Source organism: Macaca mulatta, chromosome 15 (genome assembly GCF_049350105.2).
Source record: "Macaca mulatta isolate MMU2019108-1 chromosome 15, T2T-MMU8v2.0, whole genome shotgun sequence".
Classification (NCBI taxonomy): domain Eukaryota; kingdom Metazoa; phylum Chordata; class Mammalia; order Primates; family Cercopithecidae; genus Macaca; species Macaca mulatta.
The window spans coordinates 101470573-101493552 of NC_133420.1; the positions used below are offsets into that span (position 1 = coordinate 101470573).

General features: G+C 44.5%; 1 long non-coding RNA gene across 2 annotated transcripts in view; it reads left to right on the top strand.

The window, feature by feature from the left end:
* The window catches only part of LOC114672813 (uncharacterized), a 194044-nt gene that overhangs the window by 35684 nt on the left and 135380 nt on the right, over window positions 1–22980 (top strand). Inside the window, exons 2-4 of one of the 2 annotated variants that reach the window (XR_013404877.1) lie at window positions 10905–11048; window positions 11303–11403; window positions 11976–12043. This is a non-coding gene — a long non-coding RNA (uncharacterized LOC114672813). The remainder of the gene's footprint in view (window positions 1–10904; window positions 11049–11302; window positions 11404–11975; window positions 12044–22980) is intronic. The other variant, XR_013404878.1, reaches the window with a different exon arrangement.

Genomic DNA, 22980 nt, shown 5'->3' on the forward strand with positions numbered 1-22980 from the left:
CAGCCAGCTCTTCGGTTTCCAGCCCCTAGAGTCCGGTGTTCATAGTTGAAAAAGTTTATGATTTTTCCCATGGAGGCACCCCCCTTTTTGCAAAGTTCATAATAGGATTTTGGATTTGCTGGAGACTAAGAATCTAGTGACCTAAGAAAGTTGTATCTTGGTGTTAGGCTGATTTTTATAAATTATAAATTAAAGTAGCCATACTGAGTGAGGTTAGCCATAGCCTAAGTTATACGAACAGGGGTTTAAGATGTCAGTGCTCTCATATTTCATATGACCATGCTGGATCTAAATGGAAACTTTACTCAATGTGGCCACTTAAGGGGGAATATCACATCTGAGTTATTTTAAAAAGGCAGTTGTGTCTTCCCATAACACTTTTATCCTTTCAGTGTTTCATAAGCATCTCTGTTGCCTGAAATGGAGGCAAACATTATTGCTGTCATGTCATGGATGGAGAGATGGTGCACAGACATTAATTGACTTTCACCTTGCAGGGCAATGGCTGAGTCATTCAGGGTCACAGGTCTTCTTTTTATTTTGCTGCTTATTCTATAGGACAGCATCACCTCGTGGTCTTTGAGTTAAAACGCCTACTGCCGATGGAGGCAGTCTGTCGGTGACCTTGAGTAACTTTCACATTCTCTCTGGATGCCCGTTTTCTTGCTTTAAGTTTGGATAACAAACTCATACTTCTGATTTTATCCTTTTTAAAGAAATATCAGAAATAATGGAACACCAGTGAATCTCAGTTGGGGGATTCCATATTCTGTAGAAGCATAGATCTCTAAGTCAGGAAGGACCTGAAAAGGGCAGCTGGTTTAGTGGTCCTGAAATTTTGAGTCACAGGAGACTTAGTGAAGGAGTTTAAAAAAAAAAAAAAAAATGCTTGCTTGAGCTCCATCCCAGATCTGCTGAAATGGAAAATACTAATATAGAGGGCCAGGATTCTGTAATTTAAAAAATCACTTTGGGTGGGCTGGTGCAGGTATAGAAACCGTGGCTTAAGTGGAAGCTTCCAAGTGTGTAGGAGAGGGGACATCCTGTGCATTTGCTGAGGGGTCTAATGTGCAGTTTAAATAAACAGGCTGTGGGACCAGAAGTGCAACCTTCTTAAAGACAAGTGAGTAGATGAGAGAGGGACTGGGTAGAGATGCTGGGGAACACTGGATTTCGTTTTTGCCAGTGAGTCCCCAGGCTTAAGTGTGGAAGCTGGAAAGAACGCTGAATAGAATGAGGCTCAGTGCCAAATAGCTGGGTGACCTTGGGCAAGTCACCCCCTTTGTCTCAGTCTCAGTTTCCTCATCTGTAAAATGAGGGTGTGGACTTGTTGATCTCTTAATTGCTTCTATGATACTTGATATTTATTAGATGTCCTTTTCAAATGTGAACATGCTATAATTCGAAAGCTGTTCATCATCTTAATTTTTTGAAATGCTGTCTATGGACCCAGTGCTTGTCCACCTGAACCTGTTTTCAGCCATGGGCCTCCCCAAGCTGTGCCCAGCCACTGAGTCAGTGTGATTACCCATAGAACCCAAATCATTCCAAGATGATTCTCTACATCTCAGGCTGGAAAAGCAACCTCTGAGAAGGTGAGGTTTGGAAGAAAATGTGGTTTGGCTTGGAGGGAGTTAAGTATCCTATAAGACATGTCTGCTCTGGGTGAGGTAATTCTATCTGCTGCCTGGTGCTTCAGAAGGTGACAGAAGAAGGGTCTAACAACTGGCAAAGATGGAGCACTTTCCAGTTCCTGTGCTCACCTTGCCGCTGGGTCATGGCTGCTGTTAACAGGAGAAGCGTGTAATTATAGTTGCTGGCACCGGTGTTAGCTGCTCAGGCCCAAGCCTGGCCAATGAGAAGAGGCTTAGCAAAGAAGGATGGCCTCTGCAGCAGCATCTTCGTAGGCCAGAAATGACCAGTGTTCACCATAATTGAAAGGGAACTGAAAGGAAGCAGTTTAGGTAAGAGAGCCCAAGACTGAAGAGCCAAGTAATAGATTTTATTTTATTTTATTTATTTTTTGAGACAGAATCTCTCTCTGTCACCCAGGCTGGAGTGCAATGGTGCAATCTTGGCTCACTGCAACCTCGGCTCACTGCAACCTCCACCTCCTGGGTTCAAGCCATTCTCCTGCCTCAGGCTCCCAAGTAGCTGGGATTACAGGCACACGACACCACTCCTGGCTAATTTTTGTATTTTTAGTAGAGATGAATTTTTGCCATGTTGGCCAGGCTGGTCTTGAACTCCTGACCTCAACGTGATTTGCCTGCCTCAGCCTTCCAGTGTTGGGATTACAGGCATGAGCCACTGCGCGCAGCCCAAGTAATAGATTTTTTTGGTTTTCTTTTGTTAGAGTTGATTAAATTCAGTGGATGAAACATTGATTGAGCACCTAATATACAATCAGAAACTATGTAAGGTTTTAGAACTTCATAGAGAAGAAGGTATTGATCCATTTCTTTAGGGGATGATAATCTAGTAGAGAAGTTCTTCATAAAAACAGACGTAATATATTCATTCTATTCATTCTAGTGGTGACAGATAGCAAGGGAAGGAACTTCCAGCAGGAAAGGAAGGCAGATGAGGTGACGTTTGATGTGGCCTTAGCCTGACATTTGAGTAGAACTCTGCCAGGGGGAGAAGGGAATGTATGGGCCTTCCAGGCAGAGGAGACAAAATTAGCAAAGGCAAAAAGCTGCAGAAGAACATGATGTGTTTGGGAACCAGAAAGCAGGCTACAGATGTGAGGATGATGAGCACACTCAGGGGAGAGGAAGGTGGAGAGGCAGGGCTGCAGACCTTGCTAAGGAGCTGGGCTTAATTGTGTGTATTTTGGTGTGTGTGTTAGGAGGCTAGTAAAGGGAGCTCTTTATTAAATAGTCATGTTTGTGTTTTTGAAATATTATTCTGGAAACCATATGGAGGGCAAATAGGCAGAGGGCAAGAATAAAATCAGAACACATATTAGGAGATCAAGAAAGAGAGGCAGCGGCTAGAGGCTGGGCCATGGGATGAATCTGTTGCCTGTCTGGATATGGGCAGTGTGTGTGAGAGGAAGGTTTTTTTTTTTTTTTTTTTTTTTTAAGATATTGGGTCTTGTCTCACTCTTTTGCCTTGGCTGGAGTGCAGTGGCACAATCATAGCTCACTGCAGCCTCAACCTTCTGGGCTCAGGGGATCCTCCTGCTTCAGTCTCCCATGTAGCTGGGATTACAGGCATGCCCCAACATGCCCGGCTAATTTTTTTTATTTCATTTTATTTTTGTAAAGATGGGGTCTTGCTTTGTTGCTCAGGCTGGTCTTCAACTCTTGGACTCAAGTGATCCTCCTGCCTCAGCCTCCCAAAGAGCTGGGATTACAGGCATGAGCTACTACATTTGGCCAAGGATTATTCTTGGTTTTCTGTCTCAGATAAACTAGAGAAATACCAGTTTCCCCCTTTCCCTTCCCTCCCCCAAGTCCACCTCAGTTGGGCTGAGGTGGAATCCAGAGGTCTGCGTTTATAACACCCAAATACATTTAGAGTAGAGTTTATTATATTTTTTTCACAGAACAGTTTTTAACTTTTTTTAACTTTTTAAAATTTATTTTTATTGAAGTAAAATATACATATATAATTTACCATCTTTACCATTTTTAAGTGTTCAGTGTAGTGGTAATAAATACATTTATATTGCAAAAGTTTATTTTTAAGTATTTCTTATGGAGGCCTCTAAGAAGTCACTGTATCTTAGTGTGTTCCTAAACCAACTGCTCAGAAGTTATCTCATATGACTTTTATTATTATTATTATTATTATTATTAATTTTTCCAAATCCCAAGAACCTGTGAATTATATGACTTTTATAAAAGCAGATAGCTGCATCCCACCCCAGCCCAACTGAGACAGACTTGGGGGAGGTGAAGGAAAGGGGGAAAGTGGTATTTTGGGAGCTTATCTAAGGCAGAAAACCAAGAATGATCCTTGGCCAGACGCGGAGGCTCATGCTTGTAATCCCAGCACTTTAGGAGGCTGAGACAGGAGGATGGCTTGAGCCCAGGAGTTCAAGAGCAGTCTGGGCAACACAGTGAGACCTCGACTCTATACAACAAACAAAAAAATCCCAGTTCAGAAATGGGGAACATCACCAGATCCCCTGGAAGCGCCATCTATGTCTCTTGTTGGTTGCTACCTTTTTTCTTGTCCCCTGGCCTGCCCCCAGCAGAACCACAATGAGGATTTTTTATTTATTCATTTATTTATTTATTTTTTGAGATGGAGTCTCACTCTGTTGCCCAGACTGGAGTGCAGTGGCACGATCTTAGCTCACTGCAACCTCTGCCTTCCAGGTTCGAGTGATTCTCCTGCCTCAGCCTCCTGAGTACCCGGGACTACAGACATGTGCCATCATGCCCGGCTAATTTTTGTATTTTTAGTAGAGATGGGGTTTCACCATATTGGTTAGGCTGCTATTGAACTCCTGACCTCAGGTGATTCACCCACCTCGGCCTCCTAAAGTGCTGGGATTACGGGTGTGACCCACTGTGCCTGGACTGCAATGAGGATAAAAAAAAAAAATTGAAAATGTAGGCTGGCACGGCATGCCTGTAATTCCAGCTACTCGGGTGGCTGAGGCAGGAGAATTGCTTGAACCTGGAAGGCAGAGGTTGCAGTGTTGCTAAGATCATGCCATTGTACTCTAGCCTGGACGACAGAGTGAGACCCTGTCTCAATAATAATAATAATAAAGTTAAAAAATTGCAAATGTATATGAAATAAAATCAAATCTTCCTTTATTTCCCCCTTTCCAATTTAGATTATTTTTTCCTCACCTTCCTAATATGGTCAAGTGTGGGGATCCTAAAATAGTCCTTATTTCAATATATACAGTACTAACAAAATGTGATTTGGGCTGTCTTTAGCTTTAATTGTGTCTGTATAAACTAAGCTGTGGTGGTTTATCAATCACTTCTGTAGCTTTTTGTAGCTTACACAGCTGTGAGCTTAGAGAAGTCCATTTATCTTAAGAGAAGTATTTGCTTTTTTGTAAACAGTGGTGCGTATATCCCGAACCATTTAATGGGAGGAAGGAGACGAGAAAAGGATAAATTGTAGAGCCTGGAAGTTTAATATTGACTTATTTAGGTTCTGGGAGTCATTAGAGGCTTGAAGAGCTATTTAGCAGGCCCTCTTTTTAAAGCTGCTGTTTTTAACGGGCTGTTAGAATCGCAGGCTCTGGGCTTACCTTATACATGCAACATTTTCATTTGTTGAAGAAAGGCGTAGTGTGGAGAGAGGGCCTGCTTAGATGAAAGACGGGATGACCCAGATGTCTGGTCAGGTAGAGTGAGTGGTGTAGGAGAGTTTGGTTGGACGATGGAACAAGGTGTTAGGAAGATTTGGAAAGGCTGGAGAATTGGCAGGAAGGCAGCAGCCTCCCGTCTCTGCCATCCTGAAGGCATGCTGGGCCCCACCTCTCCAAGTTCATGTCAAGGTTTACAAGAGTCAGTGTGTTTGCGCTGTACTTGGCATTTTCACAAATGACTCTGTAGTTGTGTTTATTATTTTTATTCCAACTGTTGCTCCGGGGACTTTCTGGTAGCCAGGACTTCCAGGCCAGCTTGGAATCCCTTGCTAATTGACTCAAGCCATGAAAAGGTACCATCAAGGCTGCTTTGAACTCTTGCCTGCTCTAGTGCTGGACAAATCCCAGGCAAGCACGATAGGAAAACCAATAATGAGACTCACACCTCCAAGTTTACAGTGCAAAACTTTGCCTGTTCAGGTGTTAAGTGCAGGGGTGAGGTGCAAGCCCAGGGGAACCAGGTTTGAAGAGTAAACAGACCTTGAGAATGTGCTTCCTCCTGGGTCCTACGCAAGGAAACCAGACCAGGGAGGAGGGCTCACAGCATTTCCGTCAAAGCCTGCAGTTAACAGTCAAGTTGACCCAAATAAATTCACAGATATCTGTTACCCCCTGTGTTTTCACTTCACACCAATTCTCCACAGATACGACTCAGCTTTGGGGAAACTTGGCAAGAGGTCTCAGTGAGATTCTTCCTGTGAAGCTATTAGTTTTTGCCACTTCGTAGAGAGAAGAATACAAAAGTAACCTTAAGGAGGTCTAGGGAGAAAGGGTACCATCATCAGGAAGTAACTGATGTGTATTGCCACTGAAACATTTTCTCATTTCCTATTTATTATTTAAAAGCTATGGCAAAGGCACCGTCAATGGAGCAAAATATTTGTTGACTTTTGTGAAACATCCCCTGATAGTAGAGTTTTTAAAAAGTGTTATAGCAACTGTTGTGTGAAATTGACTCTTATCTCCTCCAGTATAAGGTATAATCAGACTATCTTTCATTGATAGATGTTAATACTTTAACATGGACCTAAATCCAAGCATACCTCTGAAAGTTATATCTTAAAGAAGGGAGTCTAGGCCAGGCATGTTGGCTCACGCCTATAATCCCAGTGCTTTGGGAGGCTGAGGAGAGAGGATTGCTTGAGGCCATGAGTTCAAGACTAGCCTGGCCAACATGGCGAGACACTTTCTCAGCAAAAAAAAAAAAAAAAAATTTAAATAAAAAGAAGGTTGTCTATTAGGTTTTTATCTGTTTAGCAGGAGAGATGAGTCAGTTGAAACTGGAAAACTGTGTGTTCACAAGGCTTGGAAAGATTATCTCAAAATGTAATCCTGGTACAGGGTGTGGTGGGTGGGGAGCCATGGCAAATGGAAGTAAAAGCCATAAATTAAAACAGATTTAAGAGGCTTATCAACCAAATGTAAGTGTAGACCTTGTTTGGATCCTGATTTGAACAAGCCAACTATAAAACAAACACACACAACATGAGACAATTAGATGTGAACCCAAAAGTATCTGAGACAGGTTATCAGTTGATTTACAAAGTTTATTTTGCCAAAATTAAGAACACGCCCATGACACAGCCTCGGGAGGTCCTGAGGACACGTGCCCATGGTGGTCGGGGTACAGCTAGCTTTTATGCATTTAGGGAAACACGATACATCCATCAATGCATGTGAAGATTTACATTGGTTTGACCTGGAAGGGCAAGACAACTCAAAGTAGGGGGGCTTCCAGGTCAGAAGTAGATTTTATTTATTTATTTTTGAGATGGAGTCTCGCTCTGTTGCCTAGGCTGGAGTGCAGTGGTGCAGTCTTGGCTTACTGCAGCCTCTGCCTCCCGAGTTCAAGCAATCCTCACACCTCAGCCTCCTGAGTAGCTAAGATCACAGGCATGCGCCACCACACCCGGCTAATTTTTTTTGTTTGTTTGTATTTTTAGTAGAGATGGGTTTTCACCATGTTGGCCAAGCTGGTCTCAAACTCCTGACCTCAAGTGATCCACCCACCTGGGCCTCCAAAGTGCTGGGATTACAGGTGTGAGCCACCACGCCCAGCCTAGATTTTAGAATTTTCTAATTGGCAATTGGTTGAAAGAGTTATTGTCAATAGAAAGGAATATCTGAGTTATGATAAAGGGTTGTGGAAACCAAGGTTTTATCATGCGGCTGAAGCCTCCACGTAGCAGGCTTCAGAGAGAGTAGATTGTAAATGTTTCTTTTCAGACTTAAGCTCTGTTTTGATATTAATGCTGGAGGATATAATGAGACATATTTGACCTCCTCTTCCATTATGGCCTGAATTAGTTTTTCGGGTTAACTTTGAAATGCCCTTGGTTGGGAGGAGGGGTCCATTTGGATGGTTGGGAGGCCTTAGAATTTTATTTTTGGTTTACATAGGGAAATAAGTACATAGGGATATTTGATAACATTAAGAGATTTAAAAAATTTAAATTGTAGTAATGTTAAAAAAAAATTTAAGAGATATGTATTACAGATGAGGTATTTATAGATGAAATGACATGATATCTGTGATATCTGAAATTTTAAAAATATATCCCAAAGTGTCAAGGTAGGGGGTTAACTGTATGGGGGCAGGAAGGGAGGTTAGAGATGAAATAAAATTGGTCCTTGTGATTGTTGAAGATGAGTGATGGATACAGGAGTGATGGTTTCATGATATTATTCTATTTCTCTTTATTTGAGACAGGGTCTCGCTGTGTTGCCCAGGCTGGAGTGATCATGGCTCACTGCAACCACAACATCTCTGGCTTAAGCAATCCTTCCACCTCAGTCTGCTGAGTAGCTGGAACCACAGTTGTGTGTCACCATTCTGGCTAATTTTTTTCTTTTTCTCCAGAGATGGGGTCTCAACCATGTTGCCCAGGCTGGTCTCGAACTCCTGGGCTCAAAGGATCCTCCCACCTCAGCCTCCCAAAGTGCTGGGATTACAGACGTGAGTCACTGTGCCCAGCTCTCTCTACTTCTCTGTGTTGAAAATTTTTATTAAGCAAATTTAAAAAGGAAGGACCTAAATGGATGCTTACCTCTGTTAACTTTCTTTGGTAGGGGAGGGAAAAAATAATAAGGATTTCCTCTCAAGTTGGGCATATAATTTTTACCTTTATTAAATTTATAATCAGACAAATCTCATTCGGCTCTTTGTAATCCTGTGATTCTTTGAGTATACAATTCTGTGAGGTTGTGATCAGTTGACATACTTGTCATAATAATCATTAGCACTAGTCCCACGTTGGGTTAGAGGGGGAGAAAAGGAAGGAACTATTTGCTGACTTTTTATGCCAAGGGAGGAACATGGTCTGAATATTTGCAGTGGGGTGGGAATTGTGGGACAACAGAGTGTTATGCTTCTGCGCACTTACAGAAATGTGGGTGAGAGAGTAGTTATGGTTTGTGTAGTAAAGCTCTTTTAAAGTAACTCTACATCTGTGTTAGTCTGTTCTCAAACTGCTATAAATAAATACTTGAGACTGGGTAATTTATAAAGAAATGAGGTTTAATTGGCTCATGGCTCTGCAGGCTGTATGGGAAGCATGGCGGCATCAGCTTCTGGGGAGGCCTCAGGGAGCTTACATTCACGGCAGAAGGCAACCAGGCTGTGCTCCAACTACCCTGGGCACATGTCAGCACCTCCTGAGGCTATGTCACTGACATGCGTCCTTAACTTTGGCAAAATATACTTCCTAAATTAACTGAGATCTGTCTCAGATTTTGGGGGTTCACAGTACCTCATGGGACTTAAAGACTATTGGATCAATAAAATGAGGTGTCATTTCTTTTATCCGACACTGTGAGCTTTGTGATCCATTAGCGCCTTCTCTCCACGGCAATTTAACTCCATGGAAATTACATGTTTGTACACAAATTTCTTCCATTGTACTGTGAACCCCCCTTGAGGTTAAGAACCATGCCTTTGTTTGATCTTAAAAATAAAATTGGCATTGGTGGCTTCCAATATGCTAGGTCCTCTGCCATGTCCTTGTTAAGAAAGCTAAGATTTCTGTTTCCTTGGAGCTTCCAGGCTAGTTGGGAGACAAACCTTAAGCAAACTCACAAACAGGATTACAAGTTGTAGTAAGTGCCATGAAGCCAATAAAGGAAGAGAATAACAGGAAAAACTAGATGAATTAATAAAGGAAGGCCTTTACTAATTCTTTCTGAGAAAGGACATTTGAACTGAGACTTGGAGGAAGAGGGCCAAACCAGCATGTGAAGAGCTGGGCAAGGGTGATCCAGGCCCAGGGAATGGGGTGTGCAAAGGCCTTGAGGTGGCAGAGGGCTGAGAATGTTCAAAGGATTGAAAGTAGGCAGGCTGGATGTGGTGGCTTACGCCTGTAATCCTAGCACTTTGGGAGGCTAAGGCGGGAGGACTGCTTGAGCTCAGGAGTTCGAGACCAGCCTGGGCAACATGGTGAAACCCTGTCTCTACATACAAAAATACAAAACCTAGACAGGCATGGTGGTGCTCATCTGGGTAGTCCCAGCTACTCAGGAGGTTGAAGTGGGAGGATTCATTGAGGTTAAGAGGTTGAGGCTGCAGTGAGCTATGATCATGCCATTGCACTTTAGCCTGGGTGCCGGAGCAAGAACCTGCTTTGGGGGGAAAAAAATAAAGGAGGCAATATGGAACCCATAACCAGTGTTGTGGGAAAGGGAGTTAAAGCAGGAATGTAGGAGTAGCATATGGGATGTTCTGGAGAAAAGTTAAGTGTTTTGAATTTTATCCTAAAGGATAAATATGCCGTGGTTAGGACTGTATAAAGAGAGAGTGGTTTCGTCTGGTTTCTCCTAGAAGAAGACCACATCAAAGTAGTCTGTTTGGGAGGTGGTGTAAGGAAGCATCAATAGAAGAGTGGGAAATTGAGGCAAGAGGGGGAAGAAATCCAACAAAGGATGAGTTATAAATCAAATTATCACTGTGGACAACTGAAGCTTAATCCCTCTGAAGAGCTCTGGGAACCACTGTTGAATGTACCTCTCAAGTTATCCCACTTGAGTTTGAGAGAACTCGGATATTTATTTATTATTTATTTACTATTTGTTTTTTTGAGATGCAGTTTCACTCTGCTGCCCAGGCTGGAGAGCAGTGGCACAATCTTGGCTCACTGCAACCTCTGCCTCCAGGGTTCAAGTGATTCTTGTGCCTCAACCTCCTGAGCAGCTGGGGTTACAGGCACGTGCCACCATGTCCAGCTAAATTTTGTATTTTTAGTAGAAATGGGGTTTTGCCATGTTTGCCAGGCTGGTCTTGAACTCCTGACCTCAAGTGATCTGCCCACCTCGGCCTCCCACAGTGCTGGGATTACAGGTATGAACCACTGCACTCATCTAATATATATTTATTTATTAATTATTTTGTTTATTTTAGAGACAGGGTCTGGCTCTGTTGCCCAGACTACAGTGCAGTGGCACGATGATAGCTAACCTCAGCCTGGAACTCCTGGGCTCAAGTGATCCTTCCATCTCAGCCTCCCCAATAGCTAGGACCCCAGATGGGCACCACGCCTTGCTAATTTTTTTTTTTTTTTTTTTCCAGAGACAGAGTCTTGCTATGTTTCCCAAGCAAATTTCAAACTCTGACCTGAAGTCGTCTTCCCACTTCAGCCTCCCAAAGTGTTGGGATTACAGGTGTGAGCCACTGCAACTGGCCCAGAACTGGAGTATTTATCCACCCAATCCTGTAAGCCATTGCTTGAGGTCTGAGGGACAAGAAAATGTCTTGTGAGGCACAAGCAGGTATTTCTAGCCTGCTGCAAGGGGTAGACAAAACAGCTTCTTTACCAGAGAAAATCTTCTGGCAAAGAAATATGGGTTCTGGTGTTGGAAGTCAGGTTAGTGAATACTGAAGTGGTAAAGGTAAAGATACATGGCAGATAGTGTCTGCTGCAAACATAATCCAGTTTAGAAGTTAATACTTCTCTTTCATTCTTTCAGTGAACAAACCAGCAGACCAATTCAGAGTCCATTTCAGTGGTGCAGGTGAGAGGTATTAGAGACCTGGACAAGGTGGTGGCAGATGAAGATGGAGAGAACAGGTGGGCCTCAGATTTATGTTGGACATAGTATCAATACCTTGGTGATGGTTTGAACATTGGGCATGAGGTAAAAGGGAATTTCAAGAGTGATTTCTGGTTTAAATATTTGGGTGGGCCATGGTGCCATTTACTGAAATCAGATAACTGGGAGAGGGATCAGTTTGGGTCATGTATTAAAAATGACATCAGTTGGCGCAGTTGTGTGACTTTCTCCAGCAATGCTGAGTTGGCATAGAGGAGTTGGGTCTCAGATTTCATTCATAAGCAAAGGTTTGTTACGTGCGTGCAGCAGGGGGAGAGGGCAAGGGAGTGGAAGACATTTGCAAGGGAGTGCTTAGCGTAATGTTGAACTAAGGACTCTAAATTCATAGACAGGAAAATGAAAGCAGGAATGAGCAGTTGGTCAGAGAAAAGATGGTGGGATGTAAGCTGGAGGAATAGGAGTGTGTGGTCTTATTAACCTTGGTAGACATAGCTCCTGGCACATAGTAAAAGCTCAATGAATATTTGTAATGAAAATTTGTAAAAAAAAAAAAAATATATATATATATTTATTTATTTTTATTTTTTAGAGATAGGATCTCACTGTGTTGCCCAGGCTGACCTCCTGCCTTATACACTACCTCACCAAGCTTAACAGGTAATCACTGACCTGAGGGTGGGTAATAGATTGAATCGCGCGTTTCTCCAGTTCTCTAGTTCTTGGATTCAGCAGTCTTTTTGAATGAGTCCATTGTATTTCTCTCTTCAATTTCTTCCCCTTAAGGATCAGCACACAAGAACTTCTCTGCTTCCAGTCTCCAGTGGGGTGTAAATAAGAGTTTCTGATGCCCACTCCCGAAGTTACTCTGTGCTTGTGGGAAGGTGGATCTACTATAGACTGATCTCTGGATATTTCGTTCATTCATTTAGCCATCTATTCATTCATTTATCTGTTCATTCAATAAGTCCTCACTAAGCACCTACTATGTGCCTACCCTCAGGGTTTTGAGGTTTGGAGATAACAAAATGAATGGATGAGTAGATGGCCAAAAAAGTTTTGGTTATTAGGGAGCTACAAATAGCACCTGAGTTTCTGAACGTGAACTTTTTGGCTCTCCGCCCTTCGTACACAGTTATATTGAGACTAAAGGGGGGAAAAAAGCTTTTATTCTTTTGCCTGCTGTGTTGTTTTACAATTTTATAAAAATGTACAATGCTCTGAAGAAGCTCAGGCAGAAAGAATTCTTTCTATGTATCTAAAAATGTACAGATCTATCTCTCTAAGAGCCATGGTGGGGTCAGCAGTTGCGCCCCCATAAAGAGTGGGATGCAGAGTTTCACCCCTTTAACGTTTTTAAAGCCACTAAGGTGTTATTTTTTAGAATGGTTTTACCTATTTAAGGGTAATGCTCACCAACCCTTCTTCAGAATTTGTGCAATCTTCCATGAGAGACACGTCATTTAATTTCTAGGATCAGCCATGTATATTGTTTTCCTAAACTGTCTGCCACCCCCAGGCAATCTGTGAAGAAGAAATCTCTCCTCAAAGTAAAGGAAACCAGGCTTTCAGGTGCTTTACTGTTGCAGACTGGAGGGGGCAAGTCTCAGAGGGGTTCACTGAGTACCTGGCACGGTGGGGTGCGTAATAGATGCTCAGCAGATTCTTGTTTGACTCATGGATTGAAAAAAATTTCACGAGGGCTGCAATGTGTCCCCAGCGCCTAGTATAGGGCCTCCTTCTTTGTAGGTGCTCCGTGAAAATGTTTATAGAATGAACGCACAAGTGAAGATTACAGGGGAAGACTGAGCTTTGGAAATCCTGAAGTGTGCTCTAGGGTTGACTCATTTGATTCCTTGGGAGGAAAAAACAAACTTTTATTCCTCTGTCTACTCTCATTCAACACTGCACACTTCCATGATGAGATGTGTGAGTGGGGCTGAGGTGAGGAGATCCACACACACCAAACAACACTCCAGCACAGCCCTGCCGGGCGTCCTCTACTTCAGTTCAATTAGCCACAGATGATGGACTCAGTCCCACAAGACTGCTTCCCACCTCACATCCTCACATGCCAACCTCCAATGGTCACCTATACTTCTGTTTTTCTTTTTCTTTTTTTTTTTTTTGAGACAGGGTTTCATTCTGTAGCCCAGACTGGAGTACAATGGTGCAATCATGGCTCGCTGTAGTCTTGAACTCCTGGGCTCAAGCGATCCTCCCACATCAGCCTCTCAAGTAGCTGGGACTACAGGCATATGCCACCATGCCCAGCTAATTTTTGTAGTTTTTGTAGAGATGGGGTTTTGCCATGTCGCCCAGGCTGGTCTTGAACTCCTGGGTTCAAGTGATCCTCCCACCTTGGCCTCCCAAAGGGCTGGGATTACACGCATTAACCACCAGGCGGGGCCATCACCTGTACTTCTGAACTGCTGACTGTAAATCATGGCTCTCCTTATCCCTCTTTGGGTTTGATTAATTTGCCAGGATGGCTTACAAAACTGAGGAAAACTCGTTTATCACTTTATTATAAAGGATATCACAGCCTGAGTGAGGTGGTTCACGCCTGTAATCCCAGCACTTTGGGAGGCCAAGGCGGGCGGATCACCTGAGGTCAGGAGTTCAAGACCTGCCTGGCCCACATGATGAAAACCCCGTCTTTACTAAAAATATAAACAAAAATTAGCCAAGCGTGGTGGTGGGTGCCTGTAATCCCAGTCACTTGGGAGGCTGAGGCAGGAGAATTGCTTAAACCCGGGAGGCAGAGGTTGCAGCAGCAAGCCAAGATTGCACCACTGCACTCCAGCCTGGATGGAAGAGTCACATAGGTATGTGAGAAGAAGCATGGAGCTTCCATGCCCTCGGGCTCCACTCTCCAACCATGTCCACAAGCTCCACAAACCTAAAGCTTTCAAATCTTATTGTATAACAGGTTTTATAGAACTTGACCTCCAGCTTCTTCTCCTCTCTTTCCCAGAGATCTGCAGAGAGAGCTGCAAGTTCCAGCCCTTTGATCACTTGGTTATTCTGGTGACAGACCCCATCCTGAGGCTCTCCAGGGGCCCTACCCTAAGTCACCTCATTAGCATAAACTCAGGTGTGGTCCAAAGGGGCTTATTATGAATAACAAAATATACTCCTGTAACTCAGGAAATTATTCCAAGAGTTTCAGGAGCACCAAATATATTTGATATTATACCAGAATTCCCCTCTGGCTCTGAACAGCAATATGAAATGATTTTAGATTATTTTTGCTTGTGTTCTGCATTCTTTTGGGAAGAAAAGGAAGAAGAGGTTAGGAGACAGTCCTCCTTAGCCAGTACACCAATCTGACCTGCTCCTCCGTCTGAAATGGGAAAAGTTTCCTCGTCCCCCTCACAGAGCATGCCATGGGGGTGTGACTCGCTTCTTCAGTGCCCTGCTGCTCAAACCTCTAGGGGGAGCAGGCAGATGAGCGGGTTGTGGGGCTGTGACCCCAGGGTAGCCTCTAGGGGGAATGTTTACAGCTCCTGAAGCCCCAGTGGGGCGTGTGTTCCAGTGTGCTCTTTTAGTTTCGCTATCTGTGGGCGGCTTGTGTTAACCAGCTCAATTAGACCCTCTGCTTTATTGCAAGGACAGAGGGCTTTTCGTCTTGGGGTTCTTGCCTTAGTATATCAGAAAAATTGGATCACATGTGGGCACAGTTAAGTGTTTTGAATTTTATCCTACATACAAAAATACATGGAGAATGAGTGCAAGGTTTTACTGAATGGTGGAAGTAGCTCTCAGCAGATGGATGGGGAGCCAGAAGGGAGACAGAGTGGGAAGGTGGTTTTCCCTGGAGTCTGCTGCTCAGTAGCCAGACTCAACTCCAGCCACCCCGGCCAAATTCCCGTTGGCTTCTGTGTTGTTCCGCCGGTGGATGACCTGCCAGGGTCTGCTGGTGCCTGCCAGTGTGTTCTGCCGGTGTGCTCCTCCTGACGGCCAGCTGCTTGTGTCTCTGCCCACTAGGGTCTTGGGGTTTTTATAGGCACAGAATGGGGGCATGGCGGGCCAGGGTCATCTTGGAAAATGCAACATTTGGGTGCAAAAACAGGAGCGCCTGTCCTCACCTAGGTGCGTGGACACAGACCCGAGGGTGGATCCCTCGCCAGAGACCCCACCCTTCTCCTCCCAGCACTTCCCTGCCCCCACTCCTGTATCACTTCTTCATTCTCTACCTTGTGGAATGTGCCGCTTCAACCATCACTGAAGTAAAAACTTCCGGTTTAGTTGTTACTCCTCTCCCTCATGCAAGAGTGCCATGACCCAAATTACAGAGGGGCAGCTGTAAGGAGAGTGAGTACCGGAAAGTCAGGAGCATGGTTTGTGGGAAGAGGAAGAAGATTAGGGAAAAAGAAGAGCATCATTTTATTTTTTTCTTTCTTTTTTTTTTTTTGAGTGAGAGTCTTGCTCTGTCACCCAGGCTGGAGAGCAGTGGTACGATCTCTGCTTACTGCAACCTCTACCTCCCGGGTTCAAGTGATTCTGGCACCTCAGCCTCCCAAGTAGCTGGGATTATAGGCGTGCACCATGACACCAGGCTAATTTTTGTATTTTTATTAGAGACAGAGTTTCACTGTGTTTAGCTAGGCTGGTCTTGAACTCCTGACCTGAAGTGATCTGCCCACCTTAGCCTCCCAAAGTGTTGGGATTACGGGCATGAGCCACCATGCCTGGCCATTTTCTTCTTTATTATTTGTGTATTACAGAGATGGAATCTTGCCACATTGCCCGGGCTGGTCTTGAACTCCTGGGTGCAACCCATCCTCCCACCTCAGCCTCCCAAAGTGCTGAGATTCCAGGTATGGGCCACCATGCCCAGTAAAGAGCGTTATTTCCTGAGCCTTTCAGACAACCTCCGCTGTTACATGCAGCTTGGTTTGTCTTGACTCACGTTGGGGGAGGGCTTGCTTACCACTCATGATGTTGCTTCCATGTAGCAGGGCCTTCTATTACAGTAATCTTCGGGACTTTCCGTATCCTTTGACTCACACCTCCCAGGAGAAGATGGGTGACTTAATAGAGCGATGAGTTTCGTAGTGGGAAGTGTTGTGGCTCAGTTCCTCCCTGTCATGGGCCTGGCCAGCCAGCAGAGAGCACCTATCAGGCTCGGCTCCAGCACCACTTACCTTTGCCTCTGCGGGGGCCTGCAGGCCTCCAGAGCGGCCTGTGACTGGGCGGGTGAGTCTGCCTGATTCTGGGATTTAGTATTAGAAAGCTCACTCTCGCTGTACACCTACAGCCTATCTCCCCACCCAGCCTTTATGAGTAATACGGGTGGCGTCTCATCTCCATCTGCCTGACTCTTGTGACTGTCTTAATCGGTTCCAAGTTTGGGTGGAAAAGGGACTTGTTCAAATCTCAACAGCTGAAGTCTAGTGCTTCAGTAGGAGTGGGGGCTGATCTGGCTGAACCGGCCAGGAGGAAACAGACTGCATTTCCTTGGCTCAGCCGTTACGCAGTTTGCACTGGACCAATCCCCTTTTCTTCATGTGCCTGCCTTGCGGACTGCCAAGCACTCCCTGACAGTTGCTGCTCCCTTCCCTCCATGGGAGGTTAACCTTTGCTGCTGCTGCAGCTGCAGACCTTTCTGCCAGCATCTTCCGCTTGACTAACACCATAGAGGGGGAAGGAGACTTCAGGAACAAAGAACTAGAAGAGTGGGCAGAGGCTGGGCATGGTGGCTCACACCTATAATCCCAGCACTTTGGGAGGCCAAGACAGGAGGACTGTTTGAGACCTGAAGTTCAAGACTAGCCTGTGCAACCTAGTGTGACCCCTGTCTCTACAAAAAGTACAAAAACTAGCTGGGCGCGTTGGTGCACACTTATAGTCCTAGCTACTCAGGAAGCTGAATGAGGCAGGAGGATTGCTTGAGCCCAGGAAGTTGAGGCTGCCATGAGCTATGATGATGCCACTGCACTGCAGCCTGGGCAATATAGCAAGACCCTGTCTCAAAAAAAAATTCAATGTCAAAAGAGACAAGGATGGGACTGTTTTTACATTTCTACTGTCCTTATGGTTTGGACAAATCCCTCTTCCAGCTTGGGATCTAATTTCCTTGGAAGGAGAGGATATGGAAAGCAAGAAGTTAAGGACCAGAGTCCTTTTTCTGACCACCTTGCTGGCTGTGTGACCTGGAGCACCAAACCTCCTTCCTCTGCCTGAGAGTCACTGCATATTAAGTACAGGCTGTGGCTGTGCTACATCGGTTCCTCTTAGTTTTGTAGATGTACACTCTCATTAGAGTGCACAATCTGTATTGAGTATGCACTATGTGTTTGGCACTCTTATGAGGGACACAGGAGTGAGCCCTTCACAATTGCCTGGCATCTCTGGCAAGGGATGTCAGCTGCAAGCTTCGGAGAAGCTGCTCCCTAAGAATGGGACCGATAAAGTACTATGGAGTTTTGATAAACTAGAACTGATTTCTAAAACTTTCTATGTAAGTCATCAAGCATTTACCAGACAAATTTCTTCAGGGGAGGGCCCCATATGACTCCTGTTTGGTTCTCACCTTGCCTATCCTAGGGAAGGCAGTGGATATGTATTGACTCTGTTGGCACCCGTTATTTACAAAACACTGTACTTAAATTGTGGTTAGGCAGGGACATGTATAGAGAATGTTTTGTGCCACCACAACCCTGTGATAGAAAGATCTGACTTAAGATTCTTAAATTGTGTTTCTTAAGCATTTGCCTTGGTCCTCTTTTCTTTTCTTCCTTTTCTCCTCTCCTCTCTTCTCTTCTCCTCTCCTCTCCTTTTCTTTTCTTTTCTTTTCTTTTTTTATTTTTCTTTCTTTCTCTTTTTCTGGCTTCTCCTCATGTGAGCTTTTTCTCTCCCTCCAAAACCAGTCAGATGGCTACGTCTAATGGGCCTGTCATCCTCTTGCTAGAAACACAGCACTTTGCAAAACTTGTTTTGTACTAGATTCCCTTAAATGTCCACATGTGGCACATGAGCAGGAGGGCAGTGACATCCACAGAAGGCCTTAAGGCTGGAAAGGATGGTCTTCAAGTGTGAAGTGCCAAGTGAACAGCAGGGAGCTCTGCCCCAACTATTGCCATGCGTGGATAGGGACTCCTGAGGGGAAGGCAAAATGGCTCTTGGTCTCTGGTGTATGCATTAGGCTCTGAGCAACAGTTATTCCTACTATTGTTATTAATTTTTTTTTTTTTTTTTTTTTTTTTTTGAGACAGGGTTTTCCTCTTTTTGCCCAGGCTGGAGTGCAATGGTGCGATCTCAGCTCACTGTAACTTCCACCTCCTGGGTTCAAACCATTCTCCTGCCTCAACCTCCTGAGTAGCTGGGATTACAGGTGCCTGCCACCATGCCCAGCTAATTTTTTTGTATTTTTAGTAGAGACAGGGTTTCACCATGTTGGCCAGGTTGGTCTCAAACTCCTGACCTCTGGTGGTCTGCCCACCTCGGCCTCCCAAAGTGCTGGGGATTACAGGCATGAGCCACCGTGCCCAGCTATTATTATTAAATAATTACAACTACTCATTTAGTGTTCACAAGCAAATTTCCAAGGTAGAAATTATTGTGACCTACAGTTTACAAAGGAAGAAACATGCCATTTGACTAAGGTTATCCCTATTGACTAGATATATTCCTAGTAAAAAGCAAAACCGGGGTTCAGATCAGACTCCAAAGTTCTTACACCTTTGCTGAATGAATGATTTAATGAGTACATGACTGGTAATACCACAGTGGTGAGTACAAGCTGAAGTTTCACCAGGAGTTGATGTAATTGTTGAGGATCTGAAACTTTTATGCCTTTCCCCAAGTATTCAAGTATTGGCATGATTTATTATCTAAATTCCAGGTAAGTTATTTGACAGGTATAGGCCACAGGAATCTGTTAATTTCACAAGGTCATTTTTTTTTTTTTTTTTGAGATAGTCTTGTTCTGTTGCCCAGGCTGGAGTGCAATGGCACTATCTTGGCTCACTGCAAACTCTGCCTCCCAGGTTCAAGCGATTCTTGTGCCTCAGCCTTCTGAGTAGCTGGGATTACAGGTGCATGCCACCATGTCCAGCTAATATTTTTTAATTTTAATTTTTATTTTTAGTAGAGATGGGGTTTCACCCTGTTAACCAGGGTGTTCTTGAACTCCTGACCTCAAGTCATCCACCCGCCTCGGCCTCCCAAAGTGTTGGGATTACAGGCGTGAGCCACCATGCCTGGCCTGTTTGTTTGTTTTTTGCCTTGTTTTGAGACAGGGCCTTATTCTGTTATTCTTAGGCTGTGTGCATTGGCACCATCATAGCTCACTGCAGCCTCGAACTCCTGGGTTCAAGTGATCCTCCTGCCCCAGCCTCTGGAGTAGCTGGAACCATAGGCGCATACCATATGCCCAGCTTGTTATTGATGTTTCTGATAATCCAGGCAGCTAAAATTTGTATCACCCTTAAGAACTTACAGATACGACTGTAAGATGTGAGAAGGTATTAGTATGGTCATTTACAGAGGCTCTGAGAGTCTAGGCCTTCTGGCGTGGCCTGTTGACTCCAATCTCAGTGTTATTCCACAGCCCCAGAGTGTCAAGATTACAAGAAGCTTCTCCTCCCTTCCCTCCATCCTCATAAGTCATCTGCCTTTGGAGGACCTAAAGCCTTGGATTTTCCAGACTATTCCACAGCTTCTTGGAGATAAGCTCATGAGAATTGCCTTGAAACACACGCATGGTGATTTTTGTGCTAGATACTTACTTTTTGGTATTTCCTGCTGGAGCTCGGCTTGGGTGGAGTTCCCTTTGGAAGTTGCCAGAGTTTTCCTGTTTGTGCGGTTGATTTTCAAAACCTCAAATAAACTCTGTTATGTGTTCGGGAGAATAACAACTCAACAACTATTAAGCACCTACTACGAGCCTGGCACTGTTCTAGCAGCTGGGGATACAACAGTGACCTCAGCCGACCCTGCTTTCAGAAAGCTCTCAGTCTGGTCTGGGACAAAGATTAGTAAACAGGCATTTGGCTTCCACGTGGTAAATGCCATGAAGGACAAAGTCCAGGGTGTTGGGGATGGGAGGTGGGGTGCAAATAGCAGGCAGCCAACCCGATCTCAGAAGCGACAGGGCTTGAAGAGGGGAGAGGGGAGTGTGGTATGCCAGGAGAGACTGTCCAGAGCCAGAGACAGCTAAACTGCATGCTAGATATAAGAAACTATTTCTTGTAGAATCTGTTCTCAATTGTCTACAAGTAGATTGTTTCAGCAACTTGCAAGAAAACTTTTTTCAAGCCTCTTTACAAAGGCTTGAGCATCTCAACTTCCTTTATTTACGCTGCACGTTAATGCAGAGGCATCCAATCTAATGTAGGTGGAGGCACCAAACTGGAGAGCCTGCTTGAAGGAAGGTTTGGGATTAGGCAAATCATTGCATTTCCTGCTTGGAAAAAGGAGAAAGAAGAAGTGAAGTTAGGCAAGATACGCAAAGTGCTTCCTGGATACAAGTAGTTCAGGTCTTTATAGGAAACTTTATTATTTCATTTGAAGTGTCTTTTTGGGATGTCAAGCAGGCACATCTCTGTTCAAATTCCATAAAGCAGCAAAACACATTCCAGGGCCACCAGATGTAAATGACTTGTGCATTATTCTCTTTTTAGAATTTCCTTGCCATTGTTCCCCTCCACTAGTACACATGATAAAGACCAACTTCTTGCCAAAAGAAAAAACGGAGTGGGGATGGGGAACAACACAAAGGCTTCTGTGTGTCTGGTCTGTGCTGTTTCTTATGGTTAGTCTTGGATCTACTTTTGACCTCTTGGTCAGGCAATAAAATGCCTATTTGTTTAATTTTAAAACCAACTTTATTGAGGTCTAATTTACATACAATAAGTGCACCCATTTCAAGCATACAGTTGTATGAATGTTGACCAATGTATACACCACTGTAAACAACTCCATAACCAAGACAGACATTTTCCTTCTTTCTTTCTTTTTTTTTTTTTTTTTTTTGAGATAGTCTCGTTCTATAGCCCAGGCTGGAGTCCAATGGTGCCATCTTGGCTCACTGCAACCTCCGCCTCCCGGGTTCAAGTGATTCTCCTGCCTCAGCCTCCTGAGTAGCTGGGATTATAGGCACCCACCACCACACCTGGCTAATTTTTGTATTTTTAGTAGAGATGGGGTTTCACCATGTTAGTCAGGCTGGTCTCGAACTCCTGACCTCATGATCCACCTGCCTCGGCCTCCCAAAGTGTTGGGATTACAGGCGTGAGCCACCATGCCCGGCCAATGCTGACATTTTCAACTTCTAAAAGTTCTTTGGTGCCTTTTGCAGTTGCCCCCACCCCAGCCCCAGGCACTACTGACCTGCTTTCTGTCACCATAGATTAATTTTGGCTGTTCTAGAATTTCCAATAAATGGAATCATACCATGAGTATTCTTTTGTTTTCGAGATTCATCCTTGTTGTTGTAGGTATCAGAGTTCATTCTTTTTTATTTAAAATGCAGATATTTGAAGTAGCAAACCAATTGCTCGGCAAAATGAGCAGACCTAGGCAGTCCCTCTGGTCTAAAAATTCTATCAACTTGCACAGGAAATGAAGGCCTGAGAATTACATCAGGTTAGTACAGATCACACTGAAGAAGCAGCCGAGCACATGAATTTCCGAGCTCCGGGAGCCCGGGAGGACAGGGAGAGATGAAGCCCCGGTGAATGATAGACTATATTATAGAGGATGACAGGGCTATTTGTTCAGTTCTGTTATGAGCTCAGCAAAATGTGACAATCCTGGGAAATATAAATATATATTGCTATATTTATATGTGTGTTTGTCTCGGGAGGCCTGGCGGGGAGTGGCGGGTGGAAGGGTGGGTTTCCTGGAGGATTTGAGTAGGCAGAGATAACTGGGCAGAGCAGAGTCTGTGTCAGGCTGCATCGATACATATTCAATAAAGAAACATTACAATAAGAGCTAATATTGCTTGCGCACTTATTATGAGTCAGGCACTGTGCTGTGTTCCTTTCATGCATTGTTTCATTGCATCTGTACCTCTCTATGTACCTATGTAACCAGCGCCTCAATGCCCTGCCCACACCCTCTTGTGTGCTCTTGCATAGTCCTGTATACCCTCATTACTTTGTGCTGTGCACCCAGCAGCCAGCACCATGGCTCTGTGTTGGAGGATGGTCCTTGAGCTGCTAGAACTGCTTTGCTTCTCAGTCTAGAGAGCAGAAGTGCCTGGGACGTCACCTGTGACTACCAGGTACGGTGGGACAAACGTTCCCAGCTCCCCATGTGACCTCTCCTGTCTCCATCACGCCTCCGCGTGAACTTTATTCGGTTGTCAACCTTGCTTGGACGCCTCTCTTCCTTTCCTAGTCCCACTCTCTACCTCCTCTACCAGTTTCCCTTAAGGACACTTTTTGTTTTTTTTCTCTGTTACCCAGACTAGAGTGCAGTGGTGCCTTCTTGGCTCACTGCAACCTCTGCTTCCCAGGTTCAAGTGGGGACATTTCTTTTTTTTGTTTTTGTTTTTGAGACAGAGTCTCACCCTGTCGCCCAGGCTGGAGTGCAATGGCACGATCTCAATTCACAGCAACCCCTGCCTCCCAGGTTCAAGCCAT